At 40.8% G+C, this 22277-nt stretch overlaps 2 long non-coding RNA genes across 3 annotated transcripts in view; one reads left to right on the top strand and one right to left on the bottom strand.

Annotated features, from left to right (window-relative positions):
* Nucleotides 1-1695: 1695 nt before the first annotated feature.
* Nucleotides 1696-22277, bottom strand: part of LOC120613227 (uncharacterized) — a 137789-nt gene continuing 117207 nt past the window's right edge. Inside the window, exons 4-5 of one of the 2 annotated variants that reach the window (XR_005655619.1) lie at nt 4225-4311; nt 1696-4070 (exon numbers count right to left, since the gene is read on the bottom strand). This is a non-coding gene — a long non-coding RNA (uncharacterized LOC120613227). Of the gene's footprint in view, nt 4312-22277 lie in introns of both variants that reach the window. The other variant, XR_005655618.1, reaches the window with a different exon arrangement.
* On the top strand, nt 16910-19288 carry LOC120613228 (uncharacterized). The gene is made up of 3 exons (XR_005655621.1): nt 16910-17021; nt 17410-17552; nt 19146-19288. It is a non-coding gene; the product is annotated as an uncharacterized LOC120613228 (long non-coding RNA).

Consider the following 22277-nt stretch of genomic DNA (forward strand, 5'->3'; position numbering starts at 1 on the left):
ATTTTCCAGGTGGACAGATGAGAAGGCATCCAGAAAGATGAAGCGGCAAAGGCAAAGGTTCAGAAAAGTGAGAGGCCGTGACGTCTTAAAGAATAAGGTTTCCGATATAGCTAAACAAGTGTCAGTAAATTGGCAATTTAATCTTCATCACTAGGGCAGAGTCAATTAAAGTCAGTATTAACACGAGGAATTTCATATCAGGATTGCATACGGGATGTACAAGGGAAAAAACAATAACCGCATCTCAAGGACACTGGTCTCTACACCCAAAATCGCGTCACTGCGTCTCTCCTTCGAGGACTTTGACATGTCGGAAGCGGCACTCCTGACTCTCTGTCCAAACATGCCCTTCCTCTGTGGTGCTTAACTTTATGTGTCAACTTGACTGGGCCATGGGGTGCCCAGAGAGTTGGCCAAACATTATCCTGGGTGTTTCTGTGAGGGTACTTTTGGATGAGATTAACATTTAAATCAGTAGACGGTAAAACATGGCCCTCCCTGATGTGGATGGGCCTCGTCCAATCAGTTGAAGGCCTGACTAGAACAAAAAGGCTGACCTCCCCAAGTAGGAGAGAATTCCTCCCTCCTGATTGTCTTCAAACTGGGACATTGGATTTTTCCTGCCTTTACACTCAAGCTTAAACATTCTGTCTCTTCCTGGGCCTTGAGCCTGCCGGCCATGGGACTAGAACTACATCATCAACTTTCCTCGTTCTGCAGCTTGCCAGCTCAACTGCAGATCTTGGGACTTATCAGCCTCCATAATCACATGAGCCAACTCCTTATAATACACACACACACACACACACACACACACATTTTATTGGTTCTGTTTCCCTGGAGAACTGTAACATGTTCTTTCTTTCCAGTGTTCCCATAGCACAGAAAATGGCAAAATAAGTCTACCAATGCCTTGGTATAAAAACTTTTGGCTCCTCCTTGACTCTCCTCTTTCTCTCACATGGAAAATCCAACCCACAGCAAATCACGTCAGCTCTCCCTTTAAAATATATCCAGAATCTGACCATCACTCACCTTGCCTTCTGCTACTCTCATGGTCCAAACCTCCATCATCCTTCATCTGGACCAACGCAGCAGTGTTCCTGCTTTGAACCCTGCCCCTTTACAGTCAGCTACCCACACCGCGGCCACAGTGCTCCTCAAACATGTCAGATGGCGTCCATCCGCTGCTCACAACCAACTGATGGTTGCCATCTCGTTCAGAACAGAATCCAAGTCCTCATGGACCTGCCCCCCCTCTGCTTCGCAGGCTCCATCTCCTGTCATTCCTCATTCAGTTCTCTCTGTGTCCTGGCCTTGCTGCCTTTTTTTACGTCTAGGAGGAGCTCCCTCTGTTGAGATGCTCTGTTCCAGGTGTCTGCGGGATCCTACTTCACTCCTTTCAGGTGTGTCCCTCAGAGAACTTCTCTGCCACCCGATAGGAAATAATTTTCCCACCATCTCCCACACTCTCTGACCCTTCTTTGAGCCATGGGTCACCACCAAGCATAGAGTGCATCTTATTTTATTTATCTTCCAAGTCTCCTTCTAGAATACAAGGCCCAGGAAAGCAGACAATCACCTTGTTTCTCTCTCCCCTGGAGCAGAGGATGGAACGTGGGGGGCATTTAATACCTACTTGCTGATACCTACTTGCTGAAGATTGAATTAAGTTTCTTTCCATACATTGAAGGAAACAAGATACTCGTGATGTAGTTATAGTTAACATTTATTGATCACGTACTGTACATTGAGCACTATGCCACAGAGCTCACGTAAATTAACTCATTTAGTTCTCAGGACAACCCTAGAAGACACAGTGTTTTCCAAATGAGGAAACTGAGGCAGAGGTAATTTAGGTAATAATTACCTAAGTTCTGGAAGCTGGCTGGCAAGGCCAACTCCAGACACCAGGCTTAACCGCTAGCTTTCCCATTCAGAATATACTTCTTGCAAATTCACTAAGAGACACTGAAGAACAGCAAGGATTGAAATAGATTTGCTTTCTAAGTTTATTCTCCAGGGGTACAAATATTTCCCACTATGTAGTATCTCCAGCAGTTTACAACTAAAAAGCATAGCAGAGAGCAGCAATTACGCAGGGCACTCCTCTGCAGTTCACATTGTGACACCTTTGAAGCAATTTGGTCAAGACGACAAGGTAACGGTTAAAGACTCGTTTGAAAAGCTTTCCTGGGTCAGGCATAACCTTATCGATTTGCTAGGAACTTTACAAGCCCATTTGAAGATGCAGGCAGTGTTTTGTTTTGTTTTGTTTTTTGTCTTGTTAATTTATTCATTTGTGTATCCAACCAATATTTACTAAATATCATTAGGTGTCAAGCACAGTTCTAGGCACTGGGGATATAGAAATATCTTCTTTCATGAACTCTTACCGCCACCTGTAACGAAACGAAGCTTCTATATATCATAGTGATTTGGAGCTAAACTGCAGTTAGAGAGACTTGGACACAAACCCCAGCCCTGCCGTTACTAGCTTCATGACCTCGGGCAAGTTACATAACTTGTCTAAATCTCAATTTCTTTGTTTTCAAAATGGAGGCAATATCAATTATAAGATCTACCACACTGGTTTATTAGGGAAATTAAATAAGATTGCCTGACACACACGAAGCATTCAGAAATACACTACATGTGATGAAGAGGGTGGGGTTGTAAAACCTTGGTGATTTTGAATATGATTTGTCACACGTGACGAATTTACAGTTCTGCAGGTTTCATTTAAGTGACAAGAGCTTGCTTGAATTTTAGCATCTTGAAAGAATGCCAATGTAGTCGACATCCTCAATCAGAGTGCTAACCCTGGTTGTGAAGTCAGAGGGTCTTACACACACAATGAGACGTCACGCTAGAACTAGTAGAAGAACTCGGATCCGTACATCTGTTGGTTCTTTTTCCTGTCTGGGGCTATCTGGGAAAGCTGCCCATTTGCAGAGAGCTCCTTCGGGGATCTTCCTTTGCCTTTCAAAGCCCTCAAAACATAGTTCTTAAATACCTGCTAATGGGTTCATGAGATTATTGATTTTGCTGATAACATGTCAGAAGTCACAATTTTTATACTACTAATAGACTCATTACAAAGTATCAGGGATATCTCAGGTGGTTTCTGAACGGACCAAACATTCATATGTATTTCTAGGCCCTTCTGCCTTCATGGACATTAGACCAGGATTAAGGAGCCGTGAACTCTAATCCTAGGCCTAATACTAATTACATGTTTGATCTTGACTTTACTGGTAATTTGGTGCTTGTCTATCTATATCAGAAGGTTAATGCTTGTATCATCTCTAAAATTCTACAATTGCTCATAAATAAAGCTAATCAACAAGAAACTTGTCCTACTTGGTTCACAGAACTGAATGTGAGGATACGGGGGCCTGTTAAGGAGCAGACGAACACAAGGCGCTAGCATTTCAAGTCGTAAACACTGTGTTCCAGCCACATACAAGAAGACAGTAAAACGGCTTAAAGTGATAACACATCTACAACATTTTTTAAAGCATAAAGATATATGATAGCTGCATTCATTTTTTTGAAAAATATTTGACTACTATCTGGCATTCAAAACCTATTGAAATGCAAATGCTAATATATCTAATACCATGTACAAAAAGCTGAAAACCGAGGCTTTCCTTGCCCGATGTTCAGTGACTCTAACCAACCCCACGGCACATTTAGTTAGAATCAATATTAGATTTAAAATTCAGTGCAGACCAGCACTTCAGAGGGGGCTGATCTTCAAACAGGAAGTTATCATCCAGCCCATAACTTTTTGAGGACTTTGGGATCCTTTGAAGTAAAAGGGACACTTTCAGTCTGAGCTCCTGATGAAACAGAATTAATAAAATGTCTTAGATGAAAACTATTTCACCCTTGGGAAAGAAAAGAGCTCAGCCAGGACAACTAGTTATGTTTTGCAGAATGCAAGGGGCCATTGAGTAAATGCTTTGGTGCTAACATTCTCTTGGTGGAGGGAATGTTCGCTAACGTGCCTCTGCCTCTCTGCAGGTTGGGCTCCTTTGCATAGAAGGATGAGTCGGAGGTGCTTCCTGAAGGAAGATTGGAGACAGGTTGTCAGAATTGTGGCTCACCCAGTAGTGTTCTGAATCCATGGAGCTCCTAATTACCCTGGGCCCATTGCACCGCCCGAGGAGAAATAAGGAATAAGTAAAATAAGTGACTGTATTTCTGCATGCCTGCTACCTTTCAGTTTGATTTTCCTGGTAATCCGGGTGCAACGTGTACTTGATGCAGGTAGATGCTTGATTCCCTGAGCTGATGAAATCGGACCTAAACAGAAGATAAGATATTTTAAAAATCCTCACCGCTGTAGTGGAGTGATTTTTACACAAAACAGGCACTCGATTTATGAAAATTATAAGAAAATAAGATAGAATGGATTTATAGTATTTACCCTCCTGAAAATTTAGCTGGTCAAAGTCTCGAATTTTTCTTACCTCAGTGCATGATTGTGGATATTTACACAGTTGAGTTGTTATTTGTAGGAATCAACTAAAAACGACCATCTTCAAGAACAAGTAGATATGAAAAAGCAGATTCGAAATTTTGGATACTTATAAAGACTGATATTTCATGAAAGGACTCGAAGCAAGGAGGAGTCCGTTTTGTCTCCTTCTTTGACTGAAGAACCGTTTAGGATAGTTTGTTCCTAATTGTGCTCCAGAATATGTCAAAAGGAAAACATTTAGTGATCCTAAAACTTTTACTTCCTGAAATTTCAGATGGATTGCTTTCAGAATGATTTTCTAGCCAACATTAGAGGAAATTTTCTAGTTGATAAAAGGCCAAATATCTACATACTTTTTAAAATTCGAATGATTTTTTCAACTTTTTTTTCACACGGATGACATCCCATATGTAATATACTGATTTTTTTCATACAGATGGTATCCAGTATTTATCATACTGAACCCAAAGGAATAATTTTTATTGTCCACGCACTGTATAAAATATGAAATGAACATGTAATTCTCCTTGATGAATACTGTAGTTTCTGTGGCATGAACACAAATTTCTACATCCTCCGTGGAAACTGTATTTTTCAGTTGTAACAACATTCTCAGAGTTTTCGGGTTGTCGTTATCTTGCTCTATCTGATTGCAAAGTGCAAAAGATTCCTGAGTAAAATGCCTGCACATCAAGAGTTTCCTGTAACTACCACCACAATCAAGACAGAAAAATGTTCCATCATCGTAGGGCCCCCTCCTGTTACCCCTTCAATGCCACACCCACTTGCTCTCCCATCCATCCCTGACCCCTGGTAACCACGAAACTTTTCTCTATCGCTGTAATTCTATTTCCAGAGGGTTATATAAATGGAATCATTCAGTATGTAACCTTTTTTCCCCATCCATCATCATTCCCTTGAGTTTCATCCAAGCTGTTGCATTTATCCTTACTGCCTTCCTTTTATTGCTGAGCGCTCTTCCTTGGCATGGATATACCACAGTTTGTTGATGCACTCACCTCTTGAAAAACAACTGGATAGTTTCCAGTTTGGGGCTATTATAAATAAAGCTGCTATGAACAGTCACGTACAAGTTTCTGCATGAACATAAATTCTTCTTTCTCTGTGGTAAATGCCCAGGAGTGCAGTTGCTGAATCATATGATAAGTACACGTTTACTTTTAAAAAGAAACTGCCAAACTCTTTTCCAGAATGGCGATTCCATTTAACGTTCTATTAGCAGTATATCAATGATCCAGTTTCTCTGCATTCTTGCTAGTATTTGATGAAGTCATTATTTTTAATTTTAGCCATTCCGATAGGTGTGCAGTGATATCTCATTGTGGTTTTAATTTACATTTCCTTAAGGGCTAATGAAGTTGAACATCATTTCATATGCTTACTTGCCATCTGTATGTTATTTTTGGTGACGTGTTTGTTCATGTTTTCATCCATTTTCCAATTTGATTGTTTGTTTATTTACTATTATGCTTTGAGAACTCTTTATATTTTCTAGATACAAGTCATTCGTCAGATATATGTCTTGCAAATATTTTCTCCCAAGTTGTAATTTGTCTTTTCATCCTCTTAAGAAGCTCTTTCTGAGAGCAAATATTTTTAATTTTGATGAAGCCCAAATTATCAGCTTTTTCTTTTATAGATTTGTGCTTTTGGTATCAGGTTTAAGAACTTTGCCTAGCTCTGGGTCCCAAAGATTTCTCTTATGTTTTTTTCCCCCTAAACTTTCATAGTTTTACATTTTACATTTAAGTCTGTGATTCATTTTTAATTTAGTTAATTTTTATATACAGTATAAGATTCAGATGTGGGTTCTTTTTTTCTTTTTCCTTTTTTTTTTCTTAAGGAATGTCCAATTGGTTCAACCCATATTTTGGAAGGACTGTCCTTTCCTCATTGAATTGCTTTTGCACCTTTGTCAAAAATAAGTTGAGCATATTCGTGCGGGCTCCTTTCTGGGTCCTCTGTTCTGCTCCACTAATCTATGTGTCTGTCCTTCCACTAATGCCACACAGTCTCGATTACTATAGCTCCATATGTCTTGAAATTAGACTAATTTTCTTTTTCTTTTTTCAAAATTGCTTTAGCTTTTCTAGTTCCTTTACTATCTCATATTAATTTTAGAATAATCTTAACTATGTCTATAAAGATCTTGTTGGCATTTTTACAGAAATAGCATTAAACTTGTACATTAATTTGAAGAAATCGACACCTTTATTATGTTGAGTCTTTGAATCCATGAACATAGTACGTCTCTTCATTTATCCGGATCATCCTCGATTTCTTTCATCAGCATCTTATAATTTTCATCATACAGATTCTATACAACTTTCTTAGATTACGCTTAAATATTTATAATTCTTTGGAGCAATTGTAAGTAGTGTTGCATTTTTTAAAAATTTAGGTTTCTACTTGTTTGCGATTAGCATACAGAAATGAAATTTATTTTAGCATGTTGATCTTATGTCCTGACCCTTGCTGAACTCACTTATAAGTTATGAGAGGGGTTTTTTTTTTGTTTGTTTTTTTTTTGGTTATTGTAGTTTTTGGTAGATTCCTTTTGAATTTTATAGATATACGATCATGTGACCTGAAAATAAAGACAGTTTTATTTCTTTCATTCATCACATTGTATTCTTTTAAAAAGTTAAGTTCTGTACTTCTTTCAAGATACACAGCTTAAAGAGATTCTGAAAATACAAAAACAAAGAATGGAAATTCACAAATACACATACTCGTGCACACACAGCAGATGGTAGAGACTTATTAATACCAGAAAACATACAATATAAGCATGAGTAAAAACAAAAATGAGACACTAGATAATATAAGTATCACTCTACCAAGAGTGCAATTATCATAAACTCCTATGCAACTAACAACATGGTCTTGATATTAGTAAAGCAAAAACTGACAATCATAGACAATTTTGCAAAATACAGTGGGATATTTGAACACACATATTAAAAACCAATCAATCAATCAATTATAAGGAAATCAAATGTTAAAAATAAAGTTATCAAGTTTGAGCTAATGTGAACATGCGTGCACGTACACACACACACACACACACACACACACATCTAATAGGAAATACACTCTGATTTCAAGCACTAGTAGAACCTGTATAAAATGGACCATCAAAATAAGGTGACAAATTTCAAAGTAAAGTTGCCATATAGACCACAATCTCTTGTCATGGTACATTTAAATAAGAAATCAATGATAAAAATAAAATCTAAAAAACTTACATATTTGAAATAATAAAAATATACTTTAATCCAATGATTAAGAAAAATCACAACGGAAATAATAAAATATTTAGAAATAAACACTATGAAATTACCACCTGTAAAAAACTGAGCTAGGCTGAAATGGTATTTAAAGATAAATTGTAGTCTTAAGTTCACTTATTAAAAAGATAAGAAAACTGAAAATAAGTGATCTAGAAGAACAGAGTAAACCTAGACAGAATGAAAGGTAAGAAAAAATAATTTAAAAAGCACAAATTAAAAATATTTAAAAGAACTAAATAAGAGAAAGGCAAGCAACTCTAAAATCTGTTTTTGTACACTTTTACATCTAATCTTTTGAATAGGCGCGTCATTCACATGGTTCAAAATTCAAAATGTATAGACTGGTACATAATTAAAAGCTTTCTTTCCATTTCTTTTGCCTAGCCATTCAATTTATCTTTCATAGACTACCAATATTTTCTTTCTCATCCTTCCAATTGTAACTTTTGTTCATTAAGCTGGTATACACGGTATAGTGCCTCCCCCCTCCCCCCGACCTGCCATGTTTTAGCGCAAATGGTAAACTGAATAGATTTTGAGATCTTTAGCAAGATGGAAAAGCATAGGGTGGGGGCAGAGAGAGAGAGAGAGAAAGAACAAATAATATTGGGAATGAAAAAGAGGACACAACTATGATACTGCAGAGATCCTAAACATCCTAATTAAATATTAGGCCAATAATTTTTCATATGTATGCCAATAAACTAGAAAACCCAAATGAAGTAGATGATTTTTCAGAGAAATATAAACGATCTGGATCAGTCATGGTCCAGTCATGAAAACAGAGCAACAGAGCCTCTCTAGGTAGTCCAATAAAAGGAATTTAATACAAGAAATTCGCTACAAAAAGAGAACTTCAAAGTGGAACAGCAGGTAGTGAGGCAGGAAGCTATTACCTACCCCTAGGGCTGGAGGGACCAAGAGGGGTTGGTATTATTGAAGTGTAAGAACCAGGGTTGTTACCACAGGGAGCTGAATTTGGGCAGGAACAGAAAGGGAGCTGGGCCCTAGGGAAAGGCTGTTTTGTGAGAGCTGGAACTTCAGAAGAGACAGCCACAGTGGAGGCAGAGAGGGGACAGGAGAGATGGCTTGGCCCCTCCCTTCCTTCTACCCATTAGTCTTCTGTTAGTGCTAATCACTGGCCCAAACTAGTTAATTGGCTAGGGACTCACAGAAATGTAGGTTGCCCCAGGAAGGCAGAGAAATGATCTGAGAGCAAATAGCAAAGAAATGACATCTTTAACATTGACCCAAGAAGGAGAGGAAAAGCTAAACAATAAACCCGCAACCATTTTAGCAATGGAATCTGCAAGTAAAATATTCTCTATACCGTCCTTAACAACCTAACCTCCAAAGACCCTGGACCCAGATAGTTTTATAGGAATTAAATAGATAATTCTAGTATTATATAAATTACTTTAGATAATTGAAAAAGTAGAAAAGCTGCCTAACTCATTTTATGCAGCTAGTATAACTTTGAAACTAAAACTAGGAAGAGATAGCATCAGAAAAGATAATCACAAAACAATCATATCTCATTTATGAACATAGACAGGAAAATCCCAAGTAAAATAAGAACAAACTGAATTCCACATGCATATATGTATAAAACTATATAAAGGATACATCATAATTTAATAGAGTTTTCCCATCGTGTAAGGATGTTTCAACATCATAAAATATCTGAATGTAATCAGCATTGCCAGATTGAAGGAGAAAACTCATTCTCAACAGATGCAAAAAAATATGTTGGGATAAAATTAAATATTTAAGATTAAAAAAAAAAAACCTTAGTGAATTATGAATATAAGGGAATCCTCTCACTCTTATTTCCACTCCATCGCCTAATATTTTCTCCTCAGCCAACTAATTCAGGCCATAATCTTCGCCATTTCACTGCCAAATTTAATGGAAAATTGTTATTTTAGTCTCTCAGCGGCTTTCCATGCAGAGAGGCTCCTCCTCCTTCTTGCAATACTTCTCTTGGCTGCTGTGACTCTACGCGCCCTCGGTTTTTCCTCCTAGATCGGTGGTCATCCATTCTCATTCTTATTTCATATCTTTCTGATATGTAAAAGTTGAAATTCCCTAGAGTTCAGTCCTCCAACCTCTTCCTTTTCCCTCTTCTTTTCGTGCTGGCCATCCCGGCGATCTCATTCGGTCCTGTGACGATCGATACCGCGTGTACGCTGATGACATCCAAAGGCGTATCTAGCTCCGCCCCCTGGTTGACATCTTCACTGAATGTAATAAAATAATCTCAAATCTAACTTGTCCAAAGCAGAACCCTCGGTTACCCCGCTTCTCCCAGCAACGCACAACCTTTCCTTCTCCAAGGCCTTCCTACCTCTGTAAAGTCAACTCCACTTTTCCAGTTGCTTGAGCCAGACATGTAGGGTCATCCTTGACTGCTTTTCCCCTTTACCTTACATCCAATCCATCGTTCAGTTTCGTTGGTTTTATCCTGAGATCTATCCTTAATCCAACCACCGCTCACTGCCTTCACAGCTACCAGCACAGTCCAAGCCAGCATAATCCCTCATGTGACTGACCGCGAGGGCTTCGCACTGGCCTCGGCTTCCACTCTTGTTCCTCCACAGTTAATTCTGCTAACGGCAACCAGAGAGAACGTCTTAAAACGTAATTCAATTCCAAGCACGTCCCTTCTTATGAGTCCCCAAAGTCTTCTGTTGGTACTCAGAGTAAATTCCCGATGTCTTGCTGTCACCTACGTGACCTGACACCGCCACCTCACTGACTCATCTCCTGCTCTTCTCCCTGTTTGCTCCCTCCTAGTCACACTGCTCTCTGTCTGCTTCTTGGACACCCTCGGCTTATGCCTAAGGCAGGCGTTTTTTTCACAGCCCCCTGCATGAACTGACTTTCTCCCAGACGGTTACATGGCCAGTGACGCTCAGCCAGATCCCCCTCAGAGGGTCTCATTACCTCGCCTTCTGGACTCTCCGCAGATGGTCTCTTCAGCCTTCGCTGAAGACATGCTACTTCCTAGGTACAGCTCAATAGATGACAGTACATGCAATACAATACTACGTAGCCAATAAAAAGCTCATGTTTGAGGACTACCTAATAAGATGAAACATGCCCACAAATAAAAGCAGGATATGAGACATACTACAAATTTTGTCTCATATATATATTTTTAAAAGGCCAGAAGAAACACTCCAAAATTTAATAGCGATTATCTGAGAAGTTAGATGATCACTGATTTTTACTTTTTAATCTACTTCTGCATTTTCTAAGTTGTATAACAACCGTCAATTCTATGATCTGAAAAGACAACTTTTTGATAAAAAACCTTCATCTTTGCCCCCTTCTCATCTCAGCACTTCATCTGCCTCTCTAGCCTCGTTGGCACTAGACCCAGAGCACAGAGAGATCCTGGGTTACAATCCACTGCAGGTAATTACAAAGCACCATTACAAACGGCCGCCTTGTCCAGACTCTTGTTTTAAAAAATGTAAGCTGGGTTGGGTGGCCGTGCAGGTCAGCCTACAAGATGAGCTGGTGAAGGATCAACACTGTATACCCCAATCTGCCCAAATATATAAATATTCCTTATTATCCATTGCTCCACGTTTAGCCATAGCATCATCCTAAATTGGTTTGTGACATGAACTGATAGCATTTGTTGCCCAGGGGAAGGGTTAAACTATAAAAAGAGGGGTGGGTTAAACAAGGAAGAAAAACTATCAATATGTCATAAAATGTATATGCTATTTCTCATTTATTCCTGTTCATTTGAGGCAACATATCTAATATGTTATAACATTTCTGGTAATACAATGTCTTTGTTCCCTTTAATAATGTGTTAGTATCTGTAACTCTCATTTGGACATGGTGAATTATTGTGTTATTTAATGAAAAAAAATTGTACTTGATTTGTGTTTATTAATTTCTATGAATTTCGTACAAGACATTTATGAAAGCTTAGGCACATAATTTCTCCTTTCTTTAATTTACAACTGGGGAACTGTTTAAATATAATTTGTAATGATGCATAAAATGCTTCCTGACATGTTTGTTGTTTTCTGAACTTCCAACATGCATATTTACCATTTCTATATGATGAACAAACATTGGCTCAAATTGTGGAGAAAGAAAAATGTTACCTGTTTAGGATTCCTTTATTAAATCTTAGCTCTTGTATGTTGGTGGCGGCAGGCTGAGTTTCCTGGAGGTTGATAAGTTTAGTGCAATTGTGATCTGGTTCATGCTAACTCAATTTGATAGGTAAGGCTTTGCAGGTGTAGCAATCATCAATTTGGTGCAAAACCTCAGAACAAAGTCTAAAAATAGATGTCACTTTGATAGTATTTTGGAGGGGTAGAAGAAGTTAAATCACAGATGAAGTACATTTCTCAAAGAAAATTATCATTTCCCTGCTTATTTCTTATGTATGAAATAGCTTTTACAACAAAATAGGTATTTTTCTTCATATTTAATTCCTTAAAATGATTCTATTTTTCCTATTCTGTATTTTGGTCATATTAATTTGCAACTCCTTTGAAAAGCTATACAGCTATCATTTTTGAATGTTCAAATAAACACGAGCATTAACATGGTGTTTTTTTCTTTCAGAATAAGAGTCAAGGTATCTATTTTGCTTTATTTTTAATCAGAACATATTTAGGAAAAAAGATCATCAACTCTTTCACAAGCAACCAATGAATAAAAATGGATAGCATAAAAGTGCTGCTCTTCTACTGACTTCTGTCATTAAAACAGATGTTCTCTATAACCTTGACCGAGCAGCTCCACCCTCCAATCAGAAAGGAGTGGACTTGTTTGTGGATTTATGGTAGATGTCTGCGCTGGAGCTTGGAACACTGTCTAGGATTGTGGGCTCCTACCCTTTTTTTTTTTTTTTTGTGCTGAAATTTAGCTCGTAATTTTTATTTTAATTGGTTTTATCTACTTTCACCTAAACATGATTTTCTTTTTTTTTTTAAAGATCTTCTTATTAATTGGATATTTCAAATATATTCATCACAATTATGAGTAGCTATAGCTTTAAATATATGATGGACTTGCTGATGTCAGCAGCTAAAAACTAATGCTGCCGATATCAGCTGACAGGACACTAATTACTAGTTATGTGGCTCTCGCCTGCTTCAGGAGCTATGCAGTGAGTTATGATTTAGAAAAGCTGGAGAGCACAGGGCTGATTCATGAAGAGATAGCTAATATGAAAATACCACAGAAGTTCTCAGATTGATCCTCCTGACAGAGATCTGTCTAATTAGGAAGCATCTATTTTAATACTAAACCACAAAAAAGCCCAGCTGGAAAAGAAGAAGTTAGAGGAAGACACAGAGCCATCTCCAGTTGGGCTGACAGCAAATGCCACCTAAGCATGTTTCTCAGCGTTTAATCAATAGTGGCGCTGGGACGATTACTCCCTCACAGGCAATCTGTCTCGTCAGATCAAGAGGTAGGGTCTTCCTAGGTGATCTGTACGGCCAGGCCCCCTTCAACTCTGCTTGTCGGACTTTCGGAACTGAGGCCCGTCTAGAAGTCAGACGCTGACTAAATTATCACGGAGAAGACAGCAAGAGTGGTAGAGATCTGTCCTGGGGTGACTACGGACATCACTCTGAGTGCTAGGGTCCAGGCGAGGCTCAGCACTGGAGAGAGCGAAGACTTCTAGGTCAAATGAAGGATCAGGTTGGTAAATTCTGCTATTAGCCCCTAAAGTGTCTGAAGACAAGAACAGGTTGCTAAGTTCATATTTCCTGTGTGCTCAGTAAAGACCGATGAACTGACCCTAGAGAGCTCTTCAGAAAACAACAATAAAACAAAACCAAAAACAAAACCAAAAGAAAGAAAAATAGAGCAATCCTCTGAGGCAAAAAAAAAAAAATGTGGGCACTTATTTGCCAAAATGAAAAGACACCAAACTTTCCCTGAGCTGTCTTTCTCTGCGGCGTTATTCAGGATATGACTACACAACAGTTGAGAAAGGACTCTGCGGGAGTGAAGCCGGGCACTTAGGTGTGGGGATCGGTCTTTACACCTCATCTGGGTTCCTCGTTTTTTCATTTCTGTGCCCATGTCTTCAGTTGGTTCGTGGAGAGTTTTATAGACCAGCCTGCTGAACAGGCTGTTAATGAGTCATGCCCGCTCTCAGCCTTAACTTTGGCACAGTCTCACTCCCTGTGAAGAGACACAGAACAGAGGAGGAAAAGGTGTTTTGCAAACGCTCGCTTATGTTGATACATGTTTTATCATTGCCAATCTATCCGCAGAACAGGTAATAGGATGACAAATCATCAGAGGTTATTCCAGAAATATCCACGAATCGATTCCCTATACTTTTGAGTCTTTATTCCAGAATGTGAAGCCCTGGTCTGGGCACAGGGCAGGGCAGAAACAGGCTGGCCATTAGGCCAAAGAGAATGGTGAGTGCTCAGCGTCCAGCTTGAGCACTGAGCAGCTACGGACCATAAGCAAATTATAGGCCCTTCTGCGCTTCAGATTTCTCATCAGGAAGTAGCTCCCTGTCTCCCAAGGCTGCGGTGAGGATTAAAAGTCATATCTATAACGATCCTCTCACCTTGCTGGGGCACAACAGGTATTTTTTAACCGATACTTGCCTTCCGCAGTTTGTCTCATTTTGCGTTCCCACCACAGCTGACCCCGAGGCAAGGATTCCAGGACATGGATTCTCCAGAGGAGGGGAGAAGCAGAACAGGGTTTGGGGAGCAGCCAGTAAGCGTGTGTTTTCAAACTAGACACCAGTGTGGGTGACTGGCACTTAATCCTTTAGGGAGACAGTGCAACACAGAGCCTTGAATGATCCCACCTGAGGGGAGAGAGTGCCGAGGTCCATATACACCTATTCCCGAGACTCATCGGTGGAAGGCTGCGGGAGGTCAGTGGGTTGCCAGACATCCCTGACTGCAGTGTGCCTTCCACAGTCTGGGGGGAAAGCGCGCAGCACAGAGATGCAATCAATTCCGGTGGTTGGAAGTCAGCTGAGGCACATCGAAATGTCCTGGGGATGTGGGCAGGGTGATGACAGACACTGGAGGGAATACCAAGACATCTAAAACATGGTCACTCCCATCAAGAAGCCACCAATCTAATAAGGAAGATAAGACCATTGAAACTTCAAAGAACAAGGTTCGTGATGCCAAGATGTCTCAGCTCCAAGGAGCCATCAGCACCTGGATCTCCCCAGGGTGGCACTCACGACACTGGGCCTCTGGCTCTGAGCTCTGCATCTGATCTGCCAGCAACCAGAGAGTGAATCCGGAGGACCTGCCAGACGCACATTAACCAAAACCCACAGAGTCCGAACAAGAAATGAGGATGTCCGTGTGTTGATCTGCATTCTCCCTTTGTAGGCTCTGCTCCATGAGACACCAAATTAGGATCTTCACTGGTTTATAAGAAGAGATTCAGAAAAAAATGGATGCTATATGAAGAATCGCTTCTTAATTGAGATAGCTTGAGGAACCCCTCTCCACTGAAGGGATGGCCTTGCCGGTAAGGTTGTTTAGAAGGAAACGGTTTGTCCCCAAGTCTCCATCTGGCTCTGCCAGGGGTGAACGCTAGCTCTCTAACTTGTGGCTTTCAGAAAGGCAGGGTACACAATGGTTAGGAGCGAAGACTCCAGGGTCAGGCTGCCCCTGCTTCAGGTCTTGTGCCACCATTGTATTAGCTGTGTGACCGTGGTAGCTATTGAACCTCTCTGTGCCTCCGGTTTCTCACCCATGATAGCACCTACTTTGTGGAGCTGCAAGGATGAAATGTAACCCGCATAACGTGATGCGTGAGTCCACAGTACTTGGCACAGGGTTAAGTGTTAGTTACCATTATAGCTGCTATTCAGAACCCTTTTTACGTTGACACAGTCTTTCTTTAGGTAAGACCATAGCGTTCGGCAAGTTTTACTCTATCTATTCTTGGAATCGGTTTATTAAGGTATCTTTTCTTATCATTTTCCTAAAAGATCTGTCATTTGTGTGCTGGGGAAGCGGAATGCCTCATTTCTCCTCACATTTTCCTGATTATACAGACAAATGCAAAAAAAAACAAAAAAACCCACACACAAAAAAATAAAACACAACGATTCACCTGCAGAGCAACTTGGGCAGGGCTCAGGAAACTGCCACAAAGTGCAAGGAGGGACGAAGGTTCCCGAAGTCCAGAGAGGGAGTGCTACGTGGTGGCCGAACAAGCAGCGAGTCTAGAATTTTATGTCGGGGCTGTCTTTTCAAATGTTGCCCAGTCGAGAACATCTTTAAGTATTTGGCCCTGGAATGCGCTCTGGGATTCTGCCAAGCATGTCTCTCTTACAACTTGGGGGCAAAACAACAAATCAAAGCCACTGTCAGATTTAGCCCTGATAAGTGAGGTTGTGTTTTTTGATGGAACCAAAGATCTCAAACCATCCAGGAGGACAATAAGACTCCTTGGAAAGTGAACGAAATGCATCAGTACGGAATGTACACGTTGAAAGAACCTGCTAGAGAAGCTATTAGCCGCAAGCGCGTTGGAAAGGATGCTGGATTTGAAGACTCTGCATAGTCCAGGAGAATAAAAAGACTCCTTAAAAAGGTAGAGTAAACGTATCACTACAGAATGCGGACATCGAGAGAAGCATAAGGATGCAGCTCGACTGCAAGTATGAGTGAAAGGGAACCGGGCTTGGCGTGAAAAGCTAAGGCTCTATTTCAAATAAGTCGCTAATTAGCTGTGAGACTTTAGAAAGGTCGTTTAGCCTTTTTGGACCTTCTCTAGGTTTGGCTAGGTGTTCCGTACGATGCATTTCAAGTCTAGCACTACTCTGTGATTCCAAATATTGAGAGAGAGAGACGGATGGAAGAGCTGCTTCAGTTGGAAAACAAAAATTTCACTGTTCCTTAAAACTCCCCCCCCCCATCAATCTAGTCTCTGGCAAGAAATATAAGTGTACGAAAATGAAACCAATTAACATTCCTTACTACTGCTCTGTCATAAATCATCGTTAACTCAGAGAAGGCAGATGGGCGAATAGTTATAAGACATATTTCTATAGATTGGTTTGTTCATATCCCACAAATTTAATCTCATAAAACCAGAACCCCATTCCACTCTTCAGAAGCACAGTGTACTGTGGACTGTCTAGGCTTCCGTAGATAGAAAAGGTGCTGATAGATTCATTAGGTGAAGACTAAGCACTGCCATTGCAGCTGAGCAACGTGGAGTCATTGGTGACTGACTTGATAGGAGCAGTTTTGGTGGAGTGGTGGTGGGGACAGCCTGAGTGGAATGGGCTTAAGGGAGAATGGGAGAAGAGAAACTATAAATAGTGGGAATAGACAGTTTTGTTCTTAAGTTTTGCTATAAAAGGAAAGAGATGAATAGGGGTGTAGTAGAATCAAAGGGTTTTTTTTTCCCAAATGGGAAAATAACAACATGCTTGTATATTAATGAGGATTATGCTATAGACAGGGAATAATTAGTGCTCCTGGAGGAGAAAGGGGACACTTACTGGGGCAAAGTCCTTGAGTAGTCTGAGAGGATGCAAAGGTAGAGCACATGGATTTAGGCGAGAAGTAGTGGAATGTGGTATTAAGAGAATTACTTCTGTTTTCTCAGCGAAATGGGGAGCAATGTCATCAGCTGAGAGCAACGATGGGGGAGGAGATGCTGGCGGTTTGAAGACTTAGAAGATACGAACTGGCTGCCTGGGAACATGACAAAGTGATGGAGCAATCAGGCAATGTCAAGGATCACTCCAGGTTAGTGGCCATGAACTTAAAGTGAAAACAGTCAGCATGTTCGACTGTTTTTTTCTGACCGTGTTTGGGTATTTGTCTGGCCATGCGGTTAGGGTATAAGCACTTAGTAAGTAGAGTTGAAATTTAACTAAGGTTTGGTTTAGTCAAGTCAGTACAAGGCAGAGAGGGACAAGGAGTCGAGTCTGTACGCCAGGGTATGATTATAAAGACAGAATACGGAATTTAAACTGGACGGGGAGGAGAGAGAGGATGTCAAGCGGGTAGAATAGTAAGGAGGTGGTGGGAGTGTTGGATTGAAATCCTGGTGGTATAGAAGGATCGTGTGGTTGGGATACCAGAGCAAATGAGCTCGACGGATAATAGTAGGTGGTGGTAAGAGAGCAGGATGTCGGAAATTAAGATTTTTGCAGTATTGTGTCTGTTACTACCGAAAGGGTCAAAGATATGACTGTAGAACTGATTAGGAGAGATTGAAAGGAGGACCGAGCCATGGGAGAAAAGAAATTAATAACTGAAAAGCCAGGGTACTGGAAAGAAGATCTGATGATTGAAATCACATGAATAATAATTGGATTGATTCTGAAGACAGTGATAGTGAATTGGTTGCTAAAATTTTCACAGTGAGGGGCAGTGGCCTGGGAGTCAGTAGATCTCTGAAACAAGGGAGAGGTAGCATCCGATGCGCGAGATTCAAAGCTGAGCATTTTTCGGAAGAAGAGAATGAACGCAGTCTTGAAGCGGCAATGTGGGACATGAGAACACCTAGTCCACCTCTGGTTCCGTGGCACGAAGAGTGAACACTAGAGCACCTGAGAGGGCTATAGGGAAGACGTGTCTAAGGGGAGCCAGGTGTCAGCGAGAGGAAGGTCAAAAACCATAATTGGAAGAGGTCAAGAATACAGGGCAGGTGCTAGCAAGCTACAGGCCATGGACCCCAATTCTGTAATAGTCCTACATAGAGGTGGAGTGTCAAGCAAGAGAGCAAGGGGGACTCGCTCTCAACCTTTGCTGCTGGTCACCCGTGGAGTGGTAGACCAACTGAGGAATTCTTTTTCTTTACCTGGACTGAGATTTCTCCAGGCCAACAGATAATCTTGGTTAGAACACATCATTACAGAATGTAGTCTTAGTCAAACTTGCATTCATTCCTCTTCTTAAATTAGGCATTGCTTCTCAGATTCTCCAATACAAATTTACTAATTCCAATTTAATATTGATGTTTCATTAAACCGAAGGACCTTCAGCCTGACCTTCAGTAAGATTAGCTTGATTCCGCTTTATGACGAATAGTACTAAACACCATCCATGTGCAATTGCTTTAAACAATTAAGTTAAATATCCAAAGGCATATGACTTTCTAATGCACTTTAATATTAAAATATTCTTCCTGCACACCCAAAGACTACTGATTCAACTTGAACCCTTACACAAGTGGTCAGGCCCGGGAAGAAGTTGTGACACACACGAAGCTTTCTTGCTTTCTTGTTTTAATGACAAAGACATAATATAAAAAGCCTTTCAAACAAAAGAAAATTGGGATTGAAGCCACATCTCTGCAAACATTTCCCAGCCTGGATCACGTCTCTCTCATAGGACCTGAACTTGAGGATTTGTCACATTGAGCAGGCGGAGCTCTTCCCTGATGTCAGAACTCTCTCCAGATCAGCTCGTTTCTGCCTCGCTGTGAATCCCTCCAAAGCAGTGGGGACTCTCAGGGCTGCCTCTGCATCACAACCAGAAAGGAGGTCAGAACAGAGCTGATTTGTCGGTATGCATTACCGAACGTTACCAGTTAATTTAGGTAATTCCATTTAAGCTGTCTAGAAGATTTCGTCAATAATAATGTTATTTTTCCTTCCTTCCTTCCTTCCTTCCTTCTTTTCCTTCCTTCCTTCTTCCTTCCTTCCTTCCTTCTTCTTCCTTCCTTCCTTCCTTCCTTCCTTCTTTCCTTCCTTCCTTCCTTCCTTCCTTTATTAAACATTCATTAAGCAACTACATTTTATTTTCCAGAACAGTGCTCAGCAAGAGGATACCAAGCCAGGTAAGATATGGTCCTTGTCCTCAAAGGTGTAAGGGCAAGATGGGAATGGATTCTGGAAATCAAGAGGCTGACCACTGATTTCAGTCAAAGTTCCAGAAAAGATTATTGAGCAGATGTTTCGTGAGCACTTAGACAAGAGACGGGTGATAATCAGGAGTCTGTGTACACCCACCAGGGATGCACTGAGCAGAACATAATTTTCTCTTTTGATAAGGTTACTAGACTAGTGGATCAAGGAAATGATGTAAGTCAGGTGGCTTAACCAGCATTTGAGAGTCCTGCACGTTTTCCTTGTGGATTTGCAGGACGATGAAAATTCAAACAGTGGGTAGATTCTCAGCTATCTAATTCCTTCTTTCTTTTTATTCGTTCATTCAAGGAGTGTTTATGATGCCAAATAAACAATGTGTGAGGTCCTCTGCTAGGTGATGGGGCCGTACAGGTGATCCTGCCTTCGTGACACTTATCGTCTCTGGCAGAAATGAGACACATACCATGCAAAATACGCACAATGAAATAGATGATTGGCAGAAGAATCATCAAGAATATTGATTAACGATTTAGCGTGAACACGAAAGGAAGCTTCTAGTGGTTTGGGTGGCAGACTTGGACTTTCCCAAAATTTTATCAGTAAATTGGATGAAAATACAGAAAATATTACAAGATTGGAGGGGGCATTAACTTATGCCCATATGTTAAAAAAAAACAGCAAAATCAGTCTCAAATAGGTTAAAAGTATGAAATATGAAAGTCTGGTAGAAAAGAAAATAAAATATTTGTAGATCTGTGGAGGAACGATGATGTTCTCAGCTAAAAAGAAACATAAACAATCTAAACAGAAAAGGCTGACGGGCTTGAGTAGGCAGACTTTTTAAATGCCCATACAATGCAAAATCACATCGCTAACACTAAAAGGAAAAAAAAATCAGGCTGTGGAAAAGATTTGCTCCAAATATGACAGAATAATATCTGTAATATATATTTTAAAAAAATCTGGATTCAGATTTATAATGACTAAAAACAATAATTTGCCAAAGAGGAAATACAAAATATGTTTAAAAGATGTGTTTGCAGGAAGAAAGTTCACACCTTGCAGAGCGTAGGGGTCTCAGAGGGTCTCTGGGTATGGCCATCCCATAGAAGTGCTGCTTTTATAATGGATGGAGGGCTCTCAGTTGAGAATCCCACCAACAGGACAGAGGTCACCTCCCCCACGCTGCCTTCCCTCACGTCCTTTGAGCTCCCATAGTTTCTTTGGCCTTTTTCTCTCCTTATGCTTGGTGCTTTGTGTTCTAATTACATGTTATGTGCGGGCCTCTGCACATAACATCTTGAGTGAAAGAACCAAAGTGTGTATCTTTGTATTCCCAGCACCCTGGGAAGGGCCAATACTTGAAATAAGGGGCATGCACATTCTTGATTGCGGGCCAGTGGGTCATGGGAAGCCACGAGGTGATTTGAACACAGCAAAACAGTGAGTAACGACATGATCCGTCCTCCACGCGTCCATGTTGTGAGTCTGAGACTAGCCCCTGGAGCTCCAGGATGCAGGAGAACACTGCCTCCCCCAGATATCGCCTCACCGTTAGGAGTTACGAGGTGGCACCAGGGTTTTGCACACTCACCCATCCCTCTGTCCCCTGCTGACACTGGCAATCTCGGCAGCATTATTGCCTTGAGATCATCCAGACCAACCCCATCACCACCTTTATTCCCGTTTACGTCAATCATCACGTAACCACTCTCTCCTCTTACTCCTTTAGGTGGCAAAGGCTTCTGTTTGCTGCTGCTGGCCCCGGGCACTATATCATCCTTTGTCAGTGTCCTTAACTCTTGCTCTGTTTATAATAATCCCCTTATTAAACTCTTCTCAGTTACCCAGTTTGAGTGTGCATCTGTTTCCTGCTGGGATTTTCACTGATACACTGCGGAATAATTTGTTGCTGGATGAACGAATGACTGAGTCTCTGTAAGAAAACCAAGTTCACCAGGAAGTACTCTTTGCAGCAAAGTTAGCAGCTGTGAGCATGGTGGGAATTTTCCTCATTTAGATAACCTGACTCTAGAAGCACAGAGGGAGGAGCAGTTACCTATCAGTCAAGGCAAAGGACATGCGGACAGTCATGGGAGGAGGAAGGCACAGAGACCCAAGCCCTGAGGGGCGGAGCCACAGCAGAGGAGCTGCCCCTGGTAAGACACTTCAGGAGACGGAGGGAAGGAGTAGACTGGGGCCCGGCAGGCTGTGGTGTCAGAACTCTAGAGATGGAGGTTGGGCCAGAGAAACGATGCCTATCCTCTCACTTCCTCCTACAGCCCCGCCCACTGCTTCCTTGTGGCCTCGATGGGCATGAGTGGCAGTAGTCATCAAAGAAAGGAAAACGAGAGCAAGCTGGATCGCATTCCCTCTGTGAAACCAGCGGTTATATAACTGGTGAAAACTAATACGCTCACGGACTTTGTTAACCTTATAAATCAGTGAGACTTCTTCGGAAAGCTCCGTGGCACTATGTATTACCCTTTAAATGACACTTTGTCTCTGGTGAGCCTGTCACCCCATTCCTGAATGTTCATCTTAAAGAAAGTCCATAAAGACAAATTTGCAATACAGCATTATTGCTAGTATTGAATGTGTATAACATATAATATTCAGCAAAAAAAAAAAAAAAAAAAAAAAAAAAAAAAAA

Source organism: Pteropus medius, unplaced genomic scaffold (assembly GCF_902729225.1).
Source record: "Pteropus medius unplaced genomic scaffold, Ma_sr-lr_union100, whole genome shotgun sequence".
Taxonomy (NCBI): Eukaryota; Metazoa; Chordata; class Mammalia; order Chiroptera; family Pteropodidae; genus Pteropus; species Pteropus medius.